The sequence below is a fragment of the Bos indicus genome, chromosome 12, assembly GCF_029378745.1.
Source record: "Bos indicus isolate NIAB-ARS_2022 breed Sahiwal x Tharparkar chromosome 12, NIAB-ARS_B.indTharparkar_mat_pri_1.0, whole genome shotgun sequence".
Taxonomy (NCBI): domain Eukaryota; kingdom Metazoa; phylum Chordata; class Mammalia; order Artiodactyla; family Bovidae; genus Bos; species Bos indicus.
This window is the reverse complement of record NC_091771.1, coordinates 34,843,955-34,866,800: the sequence shown is the minus strand read 5'-3', so window position 1 is coordinate 34,866,800 and position 22,846 is coordinate 34,843,955. Positions and strand designations below refer to the sequence as shown.

Sequence of the window (22,846 nt, the reverse complement as noted above, 5' to 3'; positions counted from 1 at the left end):
CAGGAGATATAGGTTCGATTCCTGATCCTGGAAATCCCACATGCCGTGGAGAAGCTAACCCCGTGTGCCACAACTACTGAGCCTGTGCTCTAGAGCCCCAGAGCTGCAACTACCGGGCCTGCATACTGAAGCCTGTGTGCCTCAAGGGCTGTGCTCCTCAACAGGAGGAGCTGCTGCAATGAGAAGCTGCACGCACCTCAACTGGAGAAAGCCCATGCGCAGCAACAGAGACCCAGCGCAGTCAAAAATAACTAAGTAAATACATTAAAAAAATTTACATCCACGTAAACACTTTGGAGAAAGGAATGGCTGCCCACACCAGTATTCTTGCCTGGAGAATTCCATGGGCAGAGGAGCTTGGCCGGTTACAATCCATGAGGTCACAGAGTCAGACTCGACTCAACGACTAACACATACCACAAACACTTTCCAAAAGGCCCATTTATGTATCATCTGCTAGCAAAGAAGGTATAATGATGACATATTGAAACGATATCTGATTTTGAAATAGCAGCAATATCACAGCCCAGCAATCGAGGGGGTGGGTATTTTAGAATATAAGAAATATCCTACCTTATAATCCCTGCAGACTATGTTGTGTGTACCATTCATATAATCATTTTGTTTAGTTTTCACTAGGGCAAGAATTATTACCTAAGAGTCTAAGTTTCCAAAAAAGCCAATTCCAATTCTAAGTCTTTGAGACAGTAATTCAAATAAGTAAACTAGATTTACTTGTATCATCATATATATATATATATATATATATATATATATTACTAAAATAAATAATGATCAATAAAAGTAAATTGCAGTGCATGCAAACATACGTCAGGAATAATGATTATACTGGGGTAGAGTATACAGAGGATGAGATGGACAGTTATATCTACAACAAGTAATAAAATAATATACAAAATATAACATATTTTATAAAATATAATATACACTGGGGGAACGCTAACATTTCTTTAATCTGCATTGTGAGTCTATAAATGTCCATTACAATATTTTCTTGATGATCAAAGTATTTATTTCAAATAATTAAAATTTTAAATTAAAGACCCTCTGTTTTGGTAATCTCATCACTTATCCACAGTCACACAGCACTGGGTGGTTCCAGGAGCTTGACTGGTGCTCTCCCTCCAGAAACTATGTCCACCCAGAGTGTCAGAATGTGACTTTATTTGGAACAAGTTCTGCACAGATATGATGAGGTCCAGTTTGCAAGATGAGGTTGTCCTGGATCTGGGAGGGCCCTAGGACCAGTGACAAATGTCCTAAAAGACAGAGAAGGAGAAGAGACAGAGACACTGGGAGGAGACCATGTGACAGCATGGTGGGGGCGGTGCAGAGACTGGGGTGATGCGCCTACGAGCCAAGAACGCCTGCAGCCCCGGGAGCTGGAGGAGGCAGGGAGGACCCTCCCTGGAGCCTCAGAGGGAGCCGGCCCTGCTGACACCTTGATTTAGGACTTGGCCTCCAGAACCGTGAGAACACACATTGCTGTTGTGTTAAGCCACCAAGTTTGCGGTGATTTGTTATGGCAGCCCTGAAAAACAGATACAGAGGGAAGCACAAGACACGAACCCCGGTGCCTCCTCCTTTATCCTCAAAGATTCCAGGGAACCGAGGCAGTCAAGATGCAGACTTGCCCGCCCCCACCTCCCCCACACCACCCCGTCCCAACATGGATCACGTCTAGGTGTGTGGAGCCCATTATAAAAACACAGGAAACAACACCTTTCCAACAGCAGCGAAGGTAGATGGTTTCCTGGAAGATAGGGAGGAAAAGAAAGTTCTTTTTCATTTAAATGTTTTCAGAAAAGTGTCCAGATTTCTCCATGTTCTTCCTTGACCCTTTGTGGGGCTGAAACAGACACGGAAAACAGGCTGCCAGAGGAATCCTACGCTCGAGTCAGTTCTGTCCTGGGTGGAGGAGCAGAAATCCAGGGCCCTGGGGAGGTCACATGTGGACCGGTGCTCAGACCCAACACCACGCATGAGGTCAGGGCTTGCCTCAGCCCATGAGGCCAGATCCTGAGACAGGAGAGCATCTGGGAGCCTGGCAGGGAGACCTCGGGCTGGTCACCCCGATGACCCTGATGCAGGCAGTGTTGGAAGCCGGGAACCCAGCTCTCTACTTGCCTGCCCACCCCTCCTGGCCGAGCGGCAGGACAAGCCCTGTGTGTCCTTGGCTGCTGCCTGTGCGCTGAGCTCAGCTGGCTGGGCCGAGAGGCTTGTCTGAGCTTTCTCACTTTCTTGGCAGGAGGACCAGAGGGAGACATCAGCCTTGGAACGAGCGGAGCCCTGGAGCCGGCTCCCTGCTCCGTGCACAGCGCATCACTTTTCCATCTGTGTGTGAGGCTGGCATGTGGGCCACAGGTTGGAGGGTGTAATGGGCCCACCCTCACACTTTGGTCTCCTTCTCACAGGGAACTGATGTTTCTGGCGGGGTTGGGGGTGGTGGGGCTTGAGGCCGCCCCACGCTGCTGGTGTTTCACCCGAGGGGGCCGGTGTGTTTGCTTCTTTTTCATTCTCTTTCCCTCTTTCTTCCTCTCCCTTCCCCTGTCTCTCTTTTCTCTTTCTCTCTCTCCTCCTTCCTCCCTCCTGCTCTCTCTTTCTTTCTTTCATCCTTTGTTCCCTTCTCATTTTTCTTCTTTCCTCCCAGTCTGGCTTCTCCTACTTTTCCTGTCTCAATTGACAGCAGGTCTTTAGTGGGCTGCGGTAGGGCACTCAGGGGCTATAGAGCTTAGAGGTCTCAAAGCATCGTGGATTAAACTCTTCTGAAGAACGAGACTCTGTTCTGCAGGCAGTGGGACAAGGCCGTGTGTCTAAGACGGTCCATTTCCAGCACGAGGATGCTTCCTGGGACCCACGCGTCAGCAGCTCCCAGCAGGCGCTGCAGGGTCGGAAACTCTTTGTCCTCTCACAAGTCCGCGTTTGCACAAGTCTTTCTCCTGATGGTTGGCCTGTGCTAAGGAACAGACAGACTTCTTGCTTTCAGACGTGTTCGGTACTGTTGAGGAGACAAGGGGATTTTTTTTCAGATCATGAACAATAAAACAGGACAAAATATATAGCTAAAGATGTAGAGAAGGGGGCATGGCTTGAGGATTGGTCACTCTGTATCAGAAAAGTTTCCTGACTACGACCCCCAAGGGTCATGGGACAGGGTTAGTCTTAGAGGAGGTGGGGGTGTGAGCAGCATCAACAGGGGGTGATATTTTCCAGGAGCGAGGGCCAGGCCATGCTGCAGGCTTCATGCTGGATGGCAGCGGGGAACAAGCCTGGACACGAGGGTTGTTATAGGAGAGCGGTCATGTGTGTCCTTGCCTCTCTTCTAGGTGGGCTGATGGCTTCCTTCTCTGACCACAGACTGGACCCTGGGACCAGGCTGTGAGAACTCAGCCTTGTGATGGGATCCTGACCTCACAAAGGCCTGGCTGCTCTTGGGTGTGGCGGCCCCCTACCTTGTGGACACCCCATGGCCCCACACATCCTACTGTGTGTCCATCCCGGGAGCCAGCGTCCCCACCTCTGCCTCCTGGGACCAGCTGTTCTCCATCCTCCGCAACCCCTACCCCTACCCCCGAGACAGTAAGTACCGACTCTCTTTGCCAGGCCTGACTCTCAGTTCAGTTCAGTCGCTCAGTCGTGTCCAACTCTCTGTGACCCCATGGACTGCACAGCATGCCAGGCTTCCCTGTCCATCACCATCTCTTAGAGCTTGCTCAAACTCAGTTATGCCATCCAACCATCTCATCCTCTGTCATCCCCTTCCCTTCCTCCCCTCAATCTTTCCCAGCATCAGGGTTTTTTCCAGTGAGTCAGTTCTTCCCATCAGGTGGCCAAAGTATTGGAGTTTCAGCTTCAGCATCAGTCCTTCCAATGAATATTCAGGACTGATTTCCTTTAGGGTGGACTGGTTGGATCTCCTTGCAGACCAAGGGACTCTCAAGAGACTTCAACACCACAGTTCAAAATCATCAATTCTTCGGTGCTCAGCTTTTTTTTTTTTTTATGGTCCAACTCTCACATCCATACATGACTAGTGGAAAAACCATAGCTTTGACTAGACAGACCTTTGTTGGCAAAGGTCCCTTATGGGGTCCCCTAAAGTTCCCCTGACTCCCCTAGGGGAATTGATCCCAATTTCTCCTATTTCTTTCAGAGAATGGTCCTTTCAGTAACTTTCTCACCCTGTCACAAAATCAATTCACCATTCCTTCCTTTCAAACCATTATTACTCTACATTTGTCAGAGTTTTCCAAATTCCAAAACAGATGACACTTCCCTCTTAAAATCGAACAAAGAAAGACTTAAAAAAAGAAAGCTACTTTTTGTACAACTGTTCCCCCAGTGCTGTCGCATCCCACTTATCTGATGCACATCCAAGGTTTTCAAAGACATTGACCCTTATTTACTCAAATTATTTAATTAAAAAAAGAAATCTGACTTCTCCTCAACACAGCTGAAATCATTTCTGCAGATGTCAGCAATCTCCAATTTGTTACACTGAAGGATCTTTCAGCTTCTCAGCATCCTCACTCCTGACACTTGGGCGAGTTCACCATGTTCTTCCTGACATATCCTTGTTCTCTCTCAGTGTCTCTGAGCATCACCTGTTTCTGTTCATCTCTGAGCCCTGGTGCTCCTCCCATGTCCCTGTTGGCAAGGTTCACTAGTGCCTGTCAGTCGACAGTCTCACCCTGTCTCTGCAGCTGGGACTTCTGTGCACGTGACCTCCACTGGTCCCCACCTCTCCCTCGCTCTCCCTCACTCCACCTCTTGCCCCCGCCATCTCTGCCTCCTGCTTAGAGCAGAGGGACCAGAATGGCCCCCTTACTTCCCCAGACATGTGGCGTCTCCTCTTCGATGTCCTATTCTTGCTTATGGAGAGGATTCACCTCTTATTCTCTAAATTCTATTAGTCATCAATTCTCAGTCCAGAAAAGCATGTTGTTTCATTTTTATATTGCCACTGCCCCTACCCTGCATTTTCCTTCCTCCCCTTTCTCTTGTTAGCAGCTTCACTGAGATTTAATAATTCACCTAGTGTTCAATTCACCCATTAAAGTGTACAAGTCAATGATTTTTGGTACATTACATCATTAGCTTGCAAAATTGTGGTAAAATATATTTAACATAAAATTTACCACTTTAATAATTTTTTAGTTTCAACTAAGTGGCATTAATTACATCTGTGATGTCATGCAACCATCAGCACTGTTTAGTTCCAGACCTTTCCATCATCTGAACAGGAACTCTGAAGCCATTAAGTAATAACTCCCCCCCCAACCAACCCCTCTCTCCTCAGCCCCAGGTAACCAAATCTACTTTCGGTCTTTAACAACTTTTCTGTTCTCCAGATACATCATATAAGTGAAGTAATGTAACATTTCCTTTGTTCATCTGACTTATTTTATGTTTTCAAGCTTTATCCATGCTGTAGCACATTTCAGAATTTCATTCCCTTTTCCAGCTGGAATATTTCATTGTCTATGTATTCCGTGTATTGTTCATCCATGTATCTACTGGTGGACACTTGGGTTGTTGTGATAATGCTGCGGTTGTGTACAGGCCTGTTCAAGGCCCTGCGTTCAATTCCTTTGGACATATACTTAGGGGTGGAATTGCTGGGTCATGTGACAGTCTATGTTTAGCTCTTTGTTCTTGTTGATCAGTCACTAAGTCATGTCTGACTCTTTGTGACCCCGTGGACTGCAGCACGCCAGGCCTCCCTGTCCTTCACCATCTCCTGGAGCTTGCTCAAACTCATGTCCATCGAGTTGATGATGCCATCCAACCATCTCATCCTCTGTTACCCCCTTCTCCTCCTGTTCTCCAGGAACAACCAAACTGTTTAATTTTTTTTTTATAGCTGCTGCAACATTTTACATTCTCACAAGAAATGCATGTGTTCCAACTTCTCCACAACCTCATTATTATTATTATTATTAAATCCTAGTAGGTATCAAATCATATGCATCTCTCTTCCCCTGGTGCTTGGACTGTTATAATAATCTCCTACCTGCTCTTCCTGCTGTATTTTTCCTCTTTAATATGTGCAGTGCACTAACACTATGTTGTTTCATAGGAAAATTTTCTCTGGTGAACAGCTTTTGATGACTTTTTATTGCCTCTTGAAAAAAGTCTGAACTCTCCTGGCTTATGAAACTTGCCATTTTCTTGACTCCAATCAACCTTACCTGAAAATGGGGAGAATAATATTATTAACACTTCCCTTATAGGGTATTTGGGAAGCATAAGATGACACTTGTTTAGCATTGCTGTCTAACACATTTGTGCTCAGAGTAAAAGGTTTACTCTTTCGAAGTAACAATACCTTATTTGCAGATGAAAAAACTTGAGTCCTAGAAAGATAAGTTGCTTAATGGAAACTAGCTGTTCAGTCTGAGATGGAGTTTGATTCTGAGCTGGCCAGGATCAGATCTGAAAGAACTAACCCCTTACTTGTCCCACTGGTCCACGTAGGATTCTGAAACATGGATGCTTCATGGCCCCTTGGACATCATTCCATGGCCAGATTAAGGACTGACCCTTCACAGTCCACCCATTTCCTGGACTCAGTTCCAATCTTTGGTTTGGTTCCACATCTGTAGCCCCTTCTCCTGGTCTCACTTCTAATCTGTGGTTTGGTGACACACCTGTAGCCTCTTTGCATAATCCCTGTCTCTTCCTGATGATCGTGTTTGTGAATATTGGACATGGAGGTGGACCCGTCACCACCAAACACGGTGGGGACGGCCTGGGATGAGAAGGTGGCGACAAGGGGTAGGCGGGGAGGGCCTTCTGAATGTGAAGTCCACATATGAGCAGAGGAATGATTTTATTCACATGGCTAAATAGCCCCTGGATGAAAAGAGTCAGTCGTGCCTGACTCTTTGCAACCTTATGAACTGTAACCCCCCTGGGCTTCTCTGTCTATGGGATTTCTGTGGGTTGTCATTTCCTCCTATGGGGGATCTTTCTGATTCAAGGATTGAACCCACATCTTCTCCATTGGCAGGCAGCTTCTTTACCCACTGAGCCATCAGGGAAGCCTTCCTGATGACCATATATCATTGCAAAGACCCTGTTTTCATCCAGGGGCTATTTAGCCATGTGAATAAAATCATTACTCTGCTATATGTGGACTTTACAGTCAGAAGCCCCCCCCACCCCCACCCCCGCCACCGCTTGTCACTGCCTTCTCATCCCAGGCTGCCTCCACCGTGTTCAGTGGTGACAGGTCCACCTCCGTGTCCAATATTCTTCCACTTTACTCTGAAGTCACTCTTCTCCTCTGAATCCACCAAGGTCCCCTTCTTCCATCTCCTGCATCATTTCCTGGGATCTGCTTTCCTCAGTGAGCCATTTGGCTGTTCTTCCCCTACACTGAACTGAAGGTCAGGAAAATTAAAGGAAAACATGAAGAAAAAATGCAACCTGAAGAGGCAATAACCTTTGATTTATAACATGTATCTCTTCTGCATTGATGCTTTCAAAGGTCTTCCTCTTACTGAGGTGATAAGCCCCAGGGATCCAAGCAGTTCTGTGTTCTAAACTCAGAGCAGCTCCAAGCATGCTGTCAGCACCTAATTATTAATGCATGAAAACAATAAAAACAATACCAGCACAACAGGCAGATCCTGCCATCTGCTACTGCTCTGGGCTAAGAGGGATGTGCGTTCAAGGCTAGCTGTTTTGTTTTTTTTTTTTTGGCGGGGGGGGGGGGCTTCACTTTTTCCTGTACCATGTGCTTCCCATTTGAGGGCACAGGGGCCTGAGAACATTTTTAGAATTTGCTTCTCTACCAACATGGCATGAATTTCCATATTATCATCTTATGGCTCTAATATTCTAATTTCTATGTCACGTTACAAATTCTGCTGGAATATTTCTTAGCTTTCCCCATATCCTTTTTACCCAGTGGAAATCAGAGCTGCCAAAAAGCTTCCAGATGGACATGAACTGGGCCATGTAGAGCTTCCCTGTCTCCCAAGTGAGGGTCCCTCCCCTGTAGAAACCGGAGATGGGCCCTACCTCCCCAGCAGCAGGAATGCGGGGAGGGGAGTGCTCCACCCGGGATTCTAAACATCTGCTAGCTCCTGCTCCTCCACACGGAGCAGAAGTGGTGTCTTCGGATGCCTTCATCAAAGATCCAGTCGTCTTCCTTTCCCCCCATTTGATCTGGTGTTTGTAAATGGCCCCATGGGATTCAAAACATTCACAGAGGGCTTCTTTAAACCCAAACTGGAAGCCACCTGGAGACAAGCTTGCTACCTTGACTGTTAACCACATAGTTAATGAATAATACTTGAAATATATTTCCAGCAATACTTTTTTCTAGAAAGGTGAATGTTACAGTCAAGTGTGATATATGTGAATTAAATTATGTCCTGTATCATGTTAATGTAACTTTCAGAAGTAAAATTTCTTTCCCTGTTAATGGAAATTCTACATTGTAGTTTATTATAATCCCTCAGTATAAGGCTTGTGAGATAGGTCTGCTATATCCATTGTAAAATTCTTTTCATCAAATGATGCAAAATACCTTTAAAAATTCATGGCTGAACAGAATTCCTAGAAGCCATCCTTATTTGGGGGACATTTTTTTCACTTGTGGTACAATTAAAATCAATGAAAGGATAAGCTAGGTTATTAGAGGATCCCCCCGCCCCTCAGAATGGTCCAGGTAAACTCAGTGCTTCCCAAGGCTGTTCCAAACTAGCAGAATTTGCTAAAGTTCCCAAGCTCATCACACCTCTATTTGTCTCAACACACTTTCCATATTATTTTGCCTTCAACTTGAGCAGGAAAATAGACATTATTAGGTGAGCAATCTCTCCATCCTGATCCTCAGCTTTACATTTTATACACGTCTCTGTTTACACTGAACCATTTAACTGCCACATCAGAAAACCAAGTGGCAGCATGCTTTTTTTCCCCTGGAAATCCCTCCTCTGAGAAGGCAATGGCAGTCCACTCCAGTACTCTTGCCTGGGAAATCCCATGGATGGAGGACCCTGGTGGGCTGCAGTCCACGGGGTCGCAAAGAGTCAGACACACTGAGTGACTTCACTTTCACTTTTCACTTTCATGCACTGGAGAAGGAAATGGCAACACACTCCAATATTCTTGCCTGGAGAATCCCAGGGACGGGAGCCTGGTGGGCTGCCATCTATGGGGTCACACAGAGTCGGACATGACTGACGTGATTTAGCAGCAGCAGCCTCCTCTGAGACTTGGTCATGAAGAGCTTGGGTGCAGAGTCATCTTCTGTCTGAACCCAGAGTTACTGACTTGTTGCCTTCTATCGGACCAGTTGCTTCCTCTCTTTCAGCTTTTGTTTCTCCATCTGGAAGAGAGCTGTGGATGCAGTGAGCCAACAGCAGACCCTCAACCATGATTCTCCTCATAGCATCTCCGAGGGCTCTCTCTCTGGACCATCTCTTCTCCCTTGGACATGAGCCTTCCCTCTGTTGGCTGAGCAGTCAGGGAAACCCATTCTTTCATAGGTGATAATAATAATATAATAATGTCACAGCCTCACTCAGTTATATATATGTAATTACATATCATATTTAAGATCTGTACTATGGAGGCCATATATTTCCTTATCATCAATAACTAAAGATTTCAACTCCACTTAATATGAGACCACCCCTCCCTGGAGCCCCGTAGGAACTTGCCTTCAGAGGACTATTTGGAGGCTCTGTGTCTTTCTCTCTTCCTTCCTCCCTTTCTTCCTGGTTGCTGTTTGCACCCCTTCCAGAGTACAGAGGTAGAACTCGTGGTCCCACTGTGTCAGATTCCACGTTCATTCTCCCATTTCATGCACAAAAACCTCAAAAACATCTATAATGTGAAAAGACACGCTGCATTCCCCTGCTGCTAAAGCCAATGTCAGGGGTCAAAGTGAAAATATGAGATCTCTGCTGAATGTATGGGCTTCCTTTACATACATCAGATGGCTCAGCTGCTTTAAAAAACCTCTCTTCCACTGCAGGAGACACAAGAGATGTGAGTTTGATCCCTGGGTCGGGAAGATCCCTGGAGAAAAAATGGCAACCCACTCTGGTATTCTTGCCTGGAGAATCACTTGGACAGAGGAACCTGGTGGGCTACAGTCCATAGGATCGCAGAGTCAGACACGAATGAGCACACACGCATGTACACGGAATGTACAGATTTGTCAACAAGCCTGTTTTATCCCCAATATAGCATCTCCTGTCAAAGTTGTATTAATTCCAGGCTTTGATAGCAGAAATTGTTTTATTATCAGGTGAAGCATAGATCTCTTTGTAAGAAATAATGATATAAAAAGTTTTAAAAAAGAACAAGGAACAAGGAAAAAAGAGGAATAGAGCAGAATGTGGTGTAGAATCCATGACTAGTGGTGGAAGATGGAAGACTTGTTCTACAAACACGATTGCCAGCTCTCCTCAGATGTCGCAGATGTCACTAATGCAAGAATCACTTGGAGACATAAAGAGAAATAAATATTCATAATGCCCATGTCTGTGTTAATCTGAGCAAGTCTGTGCCCTGGTTTCCAAGCATCTGGTGTTCTGAGGCCTCTTGGCCTGTTGTGTTCTTAAGGAAACTGCTTGGTGTACGACATTCACATTTTGCTTTTTCTTTAGTTCTGTTTATTTTGAGTTGGTGGAGGCAGCTTGGAGGGCAGGAGACAGTGACTCGTGAACTCTGGGTGGAAACCATACTGATATTGTGAACAGCACTTGCCCTGTGCAAATCAGAGGTGCCAGATAAAATAGGGGTGTTGAATGAGACATAACCCAACTTCTTCCCAAGTAGCCGTCATGGGAAGGACAAAAGCAAGCTTCAGATCAGAGAATTCTTGCTTGCCACCGTGTCCAGGTAAGCTTTCCGGGAGCAGGTGGAATGAGCTTCGTCTGGGTGGCGGTCAGCACTGGACCTTGGATCCTACGTGCATTTTCCACTGTGAGGAGCAGTGCCTTTTAAGTCCCCCTAGTGATGTTCGGGGGAGAAGGCAATGGCACCCCACTCCAGTACTCTTGCCTGGCAAATCCCATGGACGGAGGAGCCTGGTGGGCTGCAGTCCCTGGGGTCTCTAGGAGTCGGACACGACTGGGCGACTTCACTTCCACTTTTCATTTTCACGCATTGGAGAAGGAAATGGCAACCCACTCCAGTGTTCTTGCCTGGAGAATCCCAGGGACGGGGAGCCTGGTGGGCTGCCATCTCTGGGGTCGCACAGAGTCAGACACCACTGAAGCGACTTAGCAGCAGCAGCAGCAGCAGTGATGTTCGGGAGCTCAGAGGGCTCGTTTGCTTTTTCAACGCCCTGCACAGAGCCTCCTGAGGCATTTCATCAGCATCGCCTGCCACTGCCAAGTTTTGCCCACTGGAAACTCCTGTGCTTGACAAAGCTTTTAACACCTTTTCATTTTAAACACAGATGCTTTTTTCCACAAACACCTGTACTGTCAATGAGAACATTTTTTTCCGTAAGTATTGAATAGCCGGTGACTGACAATGTAGGAGCTGAGATACCATTGTGTTAAGTCAGAGACATTGTAAGGACCCTCTCGGGCATGCTTTCATGGGATTGATCACTGGTGGTCTTCAATTTTTGGGGGCTCATGATTTGCTTGGAGTCGGAGAACTTTGTCACCAGCAAACAACACTTCAGTATTTTCCCTCAAATACGTGATAAGGAAGCAGGTTTGGGATGTTACCATATGCAGTTGTCATTGTCTTAGTTCAGTGCAGTCACTCAGTCATGTCCGACTCTTTGCAACCCCATGAACCACAGCATGCCAGGCCTCCCTGTCCATCACCAACTCCTGGAGTTCACCCAAACCCATGTCTATTGAGTCAGTGATACCATCCAACCATCTCATCCTATGTGGTCCCCTTCTCTTCCTGCCTTCAATCTTTCCCAGCATCAGGGTCTTTTCTAAGGACTCAGCTCTTCGCATCAGGTGGCCAAAGTACTGAAGTTTCAGCTTCAACATCAGTCCTTCCAATGACTATTCAGGACCGATTTCCTTTAGGATGGACTGACTGGATCTCTTTGCAGTCCAAGGGACTCTCAAGAGTCTTCTCCAACACCACAGTTCAAAAGCATCAATTCTTTGGCGCTTAGCCTTCTTCATAGTCTAACTCTCACATCCATACATGACCACTGGAAAAACCATAGCCTTGACTAGATGGACCTTTGTTGACAAAGTAATGTCTCTGCTTCTCAATATGCTATCTAGGTTGGTCATAACTTTCCTTCCAAGGAGTAAGCGTCTTTTAATTTCATGGCTGCAATCACCATCTGCAGTGATTTTGGAGCCCAGAAAAATAAAGTCTGACACCGTTTCCACTGTTTCCCCATCTATTTCCCATGAAGTGATGGGACCGGATGCCATGATCTTTGTTTTCTGAATGTTGAGCTTTAAGCCAACTTTTTCACTCTCCTCTTTCACTTTCTTCAAGAGGCTCTTTAGTTCCTCTTCACTTTTTGCCATAAGGGTGGTGTCCTCTGCATATCTGAGGTTATTGATATTTCTCCCGGCACTCTTGATTCCAGCTTGTGCTTCTTCCAGCCCAGCGTTTCTCATGATGTACTCTGCATATAAGTTAAATAAGCAGGGTGACAATATGCAGCCTTGACACACTCCTTTTCCTATTTGGAACCAGTCTGTTGTTCCCTGTCCAGTTCTAACTGTTGCCTCCTGACCTGCATATAGGTTTCTCAAGAGGCAGGTCAGGTGGTCTGGTATTCCTATCTCTCTCAGAATTTTCCTCAGTTTATTGTGATCCACACAGTCACAGGCTTTGGCATAGTCAATAAAGCAGAAATAGATGTTTTTCTGGAACTCTCTTGCTTTTTTAATGATCCAGCAGATGTTGGCAATTTGATCTCTGGTTCCTCTGCCTTTTCTAAAACCAGCTTGAACATCTGGAAGTTCACGGTTCATGTATTGCTGAAGCCTGGCTTGGAGAATTTTGAGCATTACTTTACTAGCATCTGAGATGAGTGCAATTGTGCAGTAGTTTGAGCGTTCTTTGGCATTGCCTTTCTTTGGGATTGGAATGAAAACTGACCTTTTCCAGTCCTGTGGCCACTGCTGAGTTTTCCAAATTTGCTGGCATATTGAGTGCATCACTTTCACAGCATCATCTTTCAGGATTTGGAATAGCTCAACTGGAATTCCATCACTTCCACTAGCTTTGTTCGTAGTAATGCTTTCTAAAGTATAGAGACATTTAATATTTTTCAGGTGCCACTAGAAGTACTTCCAACAAATTGTGACTAATTCAGTTATCAAATAGTATCTTTTCATTCACAAAGAGAAAGGTATCAATAGATCCTCAGTCAGGGATGGCAGACCCTTGGGTGGAAGCAGGTTGAATGGTGGAGCCATGTCATGGCAGAGGCTGAGCAAGGACACCACACGAAGTGGGGCTTTTGCCCTGGCTGGTAGTAAATGAAAAGCAACCCAGTTCTGATATTAGAACTAAGATAGAAATAAAGAAGTTTCCAATTTAGAATAAATATGGAATTTGAAGGAAAATTAAAAACTAAATTTAAATAATTTCATGACCTAGTCTTTAGACATACCATCTATTGTGAATTTAAAACACACTTTAAAAAAGAGACTAAATGAGTTTAGAGTTTAAAGAGAATGGGGCAGATGTCTGGTAGCTTGAGAAAAAATTAAGCATTCTCTAAGCTTGATTTTTAAAATGTGTTCTTGTATACCGTCTAGAGAATTTATGTTTGACAGAAAATACTTGCTTTATTTTAGATAGTTGATGAAAGAGTTGGTAGACTGTAAAGAACATATCCAGAGTGAGAAAATGACATTGAGAAGGAGCTGCGTGCATTTTGGAAAACTATTTCTTTCTTTTTTTAAAAATTTAAATAAATTAAATTTTTTTTTTTACCATGTTGTGCTGGTTTCTGCCAAACAGCAACAGTGGAAACCTATTTCTAATGGGGGATATGTCTGTTTAATGTCTGTATGTAGACTTCCCTTCCAGGGAAGGACTGCATTGGAGAAGGTGATGGCAACCCACTCCAGTTTTCTTGCCTGGAAAATCCTACAGACAGAGAAGCCTGGCAGGCTACAGTCCGTGGGGTCGCAAGAGTCGGACATGACTTAGTGACTAAACCACCAAGGACTGCATGACTAAGAAGTGTGCATGTTAGTGCTTAAAAACATTTAGTCTGAACACGGCTTTACCTCACATCTTACAATGGTTTTCCTTTTCTAAGTGCAATCAGCAAAAACTCTGTGACACCCTGTCCTTATCTATCTGTTTTCCCATGGTTGTAGTTTTCTTTGCCTGTCTTTGTCCCCCATTGAAAAAACACTCCCTACAATGAACATTTTCTAAGTGAACTGAGGATTGGTTACTAGAGGATTTTAGGAATTATTAACGAGGAAATGGACAAGAGTTGGCTCTACCAACAAAATGTTTGCAGTCCACTTGAAGCTCAAGTAGCTCAAGGACCCCCACTTGACTCAGCACCTCAGACAGTCTTCCCTGAGTGAATCTTGACCATCCTCTCTGTAGAATGACAGTTCCCAGGTCAGTTTATATGGGTGATAGATGCACCATCTATTAATGTTTAAGGGACAATATGGGTCCGAGGATGTGAGAAAAGAGCACCCTTAAAGATCTTGATTAGCTGGAAGAAATAATCTTTGACTTATTTTGAAGCATCTGAATGAGACTTCAACATGAACTTCAGCATCGTTGTTTAGACCATGCACTCTTGGGTGTCTAAAGGTATAATTTAAGGCACTAGAATTTCTTTCAGAACAGGACACAGGATACTGAAGAAGCAACAATTGACTTGACTAGGTTATGGTGATCATTTCACAATACATACAAATATCGAGTCATAAAACCAATACAATGCTGTATGTCTATTATACCTCAAAAGAAAAACAAAATATCAGATGCAGAAAAGAATGAAGATCAACGTAAATGCTAAATTGTGTGTAAGTACAAATATTTACTATTTAAATCAAATAGATACCAAAATAGCATTCAAATTTAGTTGATGAAGGTATTTTAAATATTTAAAGTCCTTGCATTATCCAATAAAAGTAATTATTAGCGTCTGAATTTTCTAAATTATGAACACATACTATAATATCTAAAGTGATCACTAAAAGAATAGAGCAAAGGATAAAACAATCAAGTTAATGGTGAGAAAAAAAGTAGAATATTTCTTTTTCAATTTGAAACTGAGATAAGGGACATATATTAGAAAATACAAAAACAGCTTATATAGCCATATTAATATTAGAAAGCAATCTGTAATGAAAAAATACATTATGAAGTATAAACAGAATCATTGCATTATCATAAATTATCCCAGTTTAAATCATCAGGAAATTTTGTCATTCTACTCTGGTATATATATCATTATATAGCTTTAAAATATATAAAATAAAATTAATTAAGAAGATATCAAAAAATCCACCATACACCTAGCATAGTAATTAAAGTCAGGCAGACAAAAATTATAAAGGACATAGAATATTTGTATTATATAATTGGTAAGCTTGAGTTCACAAAATATACAAAATGCTCTATAAAATTATTTTAACAAATCAGGATGGTGGTTATATCCGGGAGGGCTTTAATGGGTTTTATTTCTCAGGTTCTGTGCTGGGTAACCAGGAGTTTTATCAGATTATTCTCATTGCTCATGGTGCCTCTTACATGGCATTTGAAATTTGTATATTTGGAAATTTTTCCAGCTTAATTTTATCTTTATAGTAATAAGATTTTATGCAAAGCATATTAATTTACCCTTTTTAATAACTTTAAGCACTTACAATGTTTCATTTGACTATGAATTATCTCAGATTGTGACATGTCTAAAATATCAGGTGGTTGCATGAATCTATATAAGCATTAATGCTGATAGTACTGATATAATAGTGTGATGGAAAAAATAGGCAATTTTACTGTATGATAATCTAAACAAAATAAAAAATAAATCAAAAGTCAAAGGATCAAAATAATAAATCAGAAATATAAGAAATAGCTTATTTAGCCATTTAAAATTTTATTCTATTAATGGGGATATTAATAGATTTAAGGAAATGATATTATGAAGTATCTGAAATATGTATTTCATAATCTGAGATATTTTACAGCAAAACATTAAAATTCCCTAAAATTCAGTGAAGCATTAAAAGTCCCTAAAATTATTAAAAAGAGTAAATTATTATGCTTTGCAGAAAACCTAGTAGTGATAGTGACAAAATTGAGCTATATTTATTTTCAGGTATCTGTCATGTAAGGCAACAGTTCCCAACCTTTTGGCACCAGGGACCGATTTCATGGAAGACAAATTTTCCATGGACTGGGAATGGGGGGTGGTTTCGGGATTATTCAAATGCATTACATGTATTGTGCACTTTATTTCCATTATTATTACATCAGCTCCACCTCAGATCATTAGGCATTAGATTCTAGAGGTTGGGGACCCCTGTTGTAAGGGATACCATGAACACAACTAAAAGAAATACTTGCAAAACATCTGAGAAAGAGTTATTTATTATAAAGATCTTAGATACAACAAAATGGTAGTAAAATAATAGCTCATGTGTATTCAGTGTGTATTTTGTAACTCCCCTTGTATAGATGCTTAATCCTGATTCCAAACCTGTGAGGTAAGTGTTACTTACATCCACATTTTTCAAAAGAGCAACTGGAGGCTTAGAAAGATGAAGCGAGTTGACAGAAGTAGCATAGGACAGGAGTTTTAACTCAGACCTGTGGTTCTGTGTCCAGGGTCCCTGCAGGGTTAAGACCACCACACTCTACAGCCTTCCTGGAAAGGAAGGAGTTACCCAGTTAGAAAATTAATAACAAAGACCAAGGGGCCAAGAAGTGACATGCCAGAGATGCAAACAGGAAAGAGACACACATCCAATGTCAAACTCACTATAAAGAAAATGCACATTTAAACAAAAAAAGGATACAGTTTTTACCCACTGGAGTTTCAGAAAAAGTCACTTTAGGTATCCAAGGCTGGTGACATTAAGAGGAAATAGTTGCTCTCATGCACTTTTGATGAAAGTTTAGTATGATCTTTTTGTAGCACACTAACCACTGTTTATAAAAATGCACAGTGAACAAGCTCTTTGTCTCAACAAATTCTTAGCAATGATTCAGGAAGAGAATTTGAGATGCATGGACACTACAGCATCATTTAAATAGTAGATATTTCCCCCGCCACTCCAGAGTGGGGTTCAACACAAGAGAAGTAGCCCAGTGGTGGAAGCAGGGTGAAGGACGGCTTCCAAAGAAACAAAATGCAGAGGAGCCGCTTCATAGCTTTAAGCACCCAGGAGAAACATGTTGTCTTCCCCACAGTCACTAACGTGGCCACAGGCGAGAAGAGAAATCTCCATGCGTTCATGCTTTCAGGAGTTTCCCGGGGTGCATCTGCCTCCCCATCAATGTTTTTTCTCAAGACAAGTGTTTGCCTAGTCTTCAGGGGTGGTAATTTCTGATACAGGTCAAAACTCTGACCCTGATTTCCCAAGAGAAGTTTTCAATCTGTAGGCACGTTTAGGCACCCACGGTTGATTGTAATTCTAAGTTCTTTCTTTAGATGCTCAGCTTTAGAGTAAGATCTGGCAGAGTTACTGGCCACGTGAAGTCAGAGTGGTGAAATGTTGACTTTTTCCTGGAAACGTGTATCATCTTCATATTATTCAACAGCCTTCTACTGCTGTCCGTGTAGAGAGATGATCTCCAGGTCCTGACAGAAATAGGCAGGGTGGAATGTTTCTTCTAGTTCAGGGGATGTTTGCATTGGTTTCTCCTCTATGCTTAGTCCCTAATGACCCTGCCCTTAAGTAGAGATTGCTGTCTGCAGCCAGGTGTCATTGGTGGCCATGTGGTCACACATACAAGCACATGCTGTTTGCACCCAAGACTCCGGTCTAATTTCACCTTCCCCTCACCCAAGCCAGCCAACAAGAAATAACCCGTGTGAGTCAAACGTCTAGAAATTCTTCCCTGAGATAATGCACTTTCCTGAAGGAGGAACAACAGATACCCTTTCATACAAATAAAAATAAAACAAAACTGGAGCTGTCAAGTTCATATAAGCTTTCACAGAAGAAAAATGTCCTTTGAGTCTTAAAATAATGCTATTTTAGGAGGCATATTGTGGGACCACCAGACAGGTGCAGCTGGGTTACAGCAAAGTCTCTGCTGATCCTAGTAATTTGAGAACTTCCAAATTTAAATCTTCTGTGCTGAACTGTGCCTTATAATCACATTGTAGAAAAACAAGGTGATTTTGACAAACCTGTTCTTAATTTGGAAACCTTCTTCCTCATGTAATATTCCTGTCCAGCCCTTTAGAATGTTGCAGAGTTTTAACAAAGCACAACACAGCGTGTGGGGGAGTGGTACTCTACAGCGTGTGGGGGAGTGGTACTCAGTGAGACCTGCAGGGGTGGAGTCTGTGATGCTGTGAATTGTTCATGGGGTTTTCTAATAATGAACATGATTTTCATAATCCAAACTTCAGGTACCACTCAGGGATCTGCCCGCTAATTACAGCACGAGGGCCCAGTAGATGGCCAGGTTGTCGGGCTGCGCGGTGGAGCTCTCTGCCAGGTACCTGCCCCATTATAAACAAATTGTAACAACAGAAAGACAGTGTTTTATATTCTGGAGAACTGCAAGGAGATCTGAGGTTGTCAGGTAACATGGTAATTACGTTTAAAGAAACTTGATAATTCAAAAAAATACATTACTGAGTAATCTGCCGAAACATGTAGTTATTATGTGGCTACATGTCTCTTTCCATTATGTTAGCACCAAATTATGGGTTAGAATTCTTATATCTACCTTTTTCACTCTCTCAACAAAAGATGCCGGAGTTGAAATGCTTGTGGGGTGGGGGAGGAGTTCTTTCCCTACTATAGTTGACAAAAGAATGAAAGTTTCGAGCACAATGCAACATATAATTTCTTTCAAGTTTCTTCTTAAGCCAACATCTAAGCTGCACAGGGAGGCCCTCTGGAAGACTATTTTTGTCATTTTGAAGCTGGCATCATGTACTGCTGATGGAAGAAGAAAGCAAGAACAAATGTCATTCAAAGCACTCTCTGTCGTGGCCGCCTGGGGCTTCATCGGAACGCCTGCAGGAACAAAATCCTCCGGGCGTCCCCAGCAATTCCCATTAAAAGGGGGGCTGGAGTCCCACGGAAGCTTGCAGACATTCTAAGTCACCTGAGGCGGGTTTTAAGTTTATTGTAAAGCATAATCACACAGGTTAAGGGGGTGGATTAGCATTGCAGCTGGCAAAAAGGAGTCAAAGGAATAAATAAATCCATTCAACAACACCAGCACTTGTTCCTGGGAAATAATGCAGAAGGGAAGGAAGGCAGGTCAATTCCCTGGTGAAACTTTGTGTTCCATGACAGGCAGCAGGGAGATGTCACCTGTTAGCACCACGTAGATGCTTGCTGTCATCTGTGGAGCAGTTTCTAGAGTATAGTTGTGTTGGGTGTGGTAGGCCACTCAACAGACTTTCTGCCTAGGATGGCATCTGACACTAAGCTTATGGGAGAGAAAGGTAAACTGGTGAGGAGCAGTAATGTTCAGGTGGGCAGTGAAAAAGCACAGGAAACGAAACCTACTGGATGAAGGACTTGAGCTGTGGATCAACTGACTTGCCATCAACTTTTGAGGACATTTTGGGGACACAGTGGCATTCAAATAATCTAATATATAATAAAATACTCATTAATTTAATAATGTATTACTTTATTTTTATTTCTTAAAGGTTCTTTTGTAAAATTTACGTGCTTATTGATCTAAAGTTTCAGGGACATAGCTAGAGCTTTTGTATTTTTAAAATTTTAGGACCAAGTACTTGGCATTGTCTCCTTTTTGAGCTGCACTGTTTAAGTGATACCCAAAGAGCATTTAATCAAGAGGAGCCCTTACTGTTGGTCCTCATGCTATTTATACCCATGAAAATCTGTGATTTCAGTGAATAAACTAGTTATTGTTATTTAGTTTGCACAAGCCCAAAGAAGTGGCTGTTAGCACAGGGAATGAATGAAGCATACCACGAGTAGGAGGCTGGGTTGAAATAAGAAGGTAAGGTCTTGAATTCAGATTCCAATGGTGTATTTCTTCGTGGGTTTGGAAAGTCAGGTTGTCTGGTTGTTCCTGTATATGTGCTGTGTTCTGTGCTGGGTAGGGGCAGAGGGCAAAGCAGCATCTTGGGTTTTTAGTTGCCTGTGAACTTAAAAACAATCTGCACGGTGCCATCTCCTTTAAGTCTGGTGAGTCTCTGAACCACGGGGCTGGAGCTCTTGGTCAAGGAAGACCTCACAGCCCTCTTTTCAGCCCTGGTCAGACCTGGAACACAAGACTCATTTTTGGGCAGCACCGTCTCAAAGGGCTGTTTACGAAGTAGTGTGAAGGGTCTGGAAGTTACAAACACCACACTTCATAAAGCAGGGGCTATTCAGCCCGGATAAGAGAAGGTTCATGGTGGCCTTTCAAGTGTCTGGAGTTCTGTTGTGTTGAATAGACAGTAGACTGGTCAGCTCTGCTCTTGGAAGGCAGGACTGTGAACGACTGTCAAAAGTTATAGAATATGACCGACCGGCTTAATGTGAAGTGGACATCTCCAACTTCCACTGCTTGTCAGTCAAGCAGACCCGAGTGACTCCTTCTCCAGAACAGAGGTTGGAACTGTGGAGTTTTCTTCTTACCCTGAGTCAGGGCTTTGGCATTGTCTCTACTTAGCATAATAGCTAAAATCTTATGGTAAATTGGTAATCATTACTACAGTTACAAGTTAAAAAAAATTACTCTTTGCTTCTTCACATGGCTTCAAATCATGGTTTGGTTAATTATAATAAAATATATTTCCACATGAATTGGGATAGGTTATGATCTTTTGTCTAAGTTTCCTAATATTTTATTTTTAAGGTGATTACCTAAACACGTCTTGGGTGGCTCAGTGATAAAAAATCCATCTGCAATGCAGGAGAAGCAGGAGACATGGGTTTGATCCATGGGTCAGGAAGGTCTCCTGAAGAAGGAAATGGTAACCCACTATAGTATTCTTGGCTGGAGAATCCCATGGACAGAGGAGCCTAGTGGGCTACAGTCCATGGGGTAGGGAAGAGTCGGACAGAACTGAGGACTGAGCACACACAGCACAACCTAAAAACTTAACAAAATAATCTGATGTGAAGCAATATTTTATTAAAATCCATCATTCTAAATAAATGGGCTGACACTTCTTTGAAGTATTTTTAAAAAGTAGAAAATTTTTATCCATGAGCTGATGAAAGCTGTTGCCACATTGTTTGCACACATAAGTAGGAGTCAAGTTCACTGTGATGGAATTATCCCCACTTTTTTGCCACATAATCAGATATCTAAAGAAATTTTCTGGAAGAAGGAGAGAAATGCTATGGTTGGAAAGACTGTCATTTACATGAAGTGTGTGAGAAGAGATGCTTTGATACGATCATGAGGCAGTAGGTATGATGGGATCCTGGTCAGAGTTGGAGGACTTCCCGTGGGGTCATCAGAGGAAGAGATGCTCTGGGTTCCAGGCTGGAGCCTGGAGGAACTAACTAAGGGTGTTCTTGAACATAGCGACCAAGATAGAAGTCGTATTTCAGAGAGCAGAGCCCATGCTAACTGAAGAAAGAGACAAGAACATATCTGGGGGAGGATGGTGCAAAGTAAGAGGAAGATGAAATACTGGGCAGGGTGGCATTTGACCTGGCAACTCAGGAAATGGCCTGGCAACTGGAGGAAGCTGCCAGAGCAGGGCTGGTGGGGCAGGGACCATGTCAGCCGGCCCTGGAGTCCTGTGAGATGCTGTATAGCAATTCCAGTCTTCACTCGTATTGTCTCCAGATACCTTCTAGGGTAAACAGCCCCTGAAAGCCCATTGGCTTTCCCTGGTCCTCCTATTCTTTAGCCCCCAAATTCATCTCCCAAGGTGGGGATGAGGGGCAAACAGTTCATCTGTGTGGTCCCTTCCTCTCGCGCATCCCTCGGCCTCCTCTCTCCCCATGTCAGCCTCCTCCACATGCTGACTTCCATGCTGCAGCAGGGGTACCACACCTACGCTGTCACCTCCTTCCCTGGACTTCTGGCCTCCTCTCCTGCCCACTTGCCTTCATCTTCATCAAGATTCTGTCCAGGCAGAGTCCTCCCGTGCTTCCCTGCTGGTTGGGATGGGTGTGCAGAGCCCAGCCAGCAGATCCTAAAGGCACAGGGAAGTCCTAAAGTTTACTTTCTAAACTGGAAATCACCAGAAACTGATGCCAGTCCCAGATTCCATGCATCAGCCGTTACCTGTTGCTGATCTCAGGTGGTTTCACCCAGTTTGTCTTCTATCAGCTCTAGCCTAGGCTCCTGCTACTGTGTGTGTGTGTGAGCTCAGGCATGACTGACTCTTTGTGACCCCATGGACTGGAGCCCTCCAGGTTCCTCTGTCTTCTGTCCACGGGATTCTCCAGGCAAGAATACTGGAGTGGGTTGCCATTTCCTTCTCCAGGGATCTTCCCGACCCAGGGACCAAATCCGAATCTTTTTCATGTCTTGTATTAGCAGGTCTAGCTCCACAACTATGGGTTGTCCCATTTCCCCAGCTCTGTGCTTTTCACACCTTTCTAAACTTATGCCTATATGTGTGTGTTCAGAAAGCAGAATGTTGAATTTTCTTCCTTCTTTTCTTTTTAAATCGGTGATATATGATGGTCAAATCCAACCCTTAGAGTATGAGTTAGTTCCAGATAAAAATGTATGACCTTAAAACCTTATA

General features: G+C 43.5%; 1 long non-coding RNA gene across 1 annotated transcript in view; it reads left to right on the top strand.

The window, feature by feature from the left end:
• Positions 1-10,605, top strand: part of LOC139186139 (uncharacterized) — a 47,610-nt gene extending 37,005 nt beyond the window's left edge. The window contains exons 2-3 of the long non-coding RNA XR_011569641.1: positions 3,348-3,600; positions 10,016-10,605. This is a non-coding gene — a long non-coding RNA (uncharacterized lncRNA). The remainder of the gene's footprint in view (positions 1-3,347; positions 3,601-10,015) is intronic.
• The last annotated feature ends 12,241 nt before the right edge of the window (positions 10,606-22,846 follow it).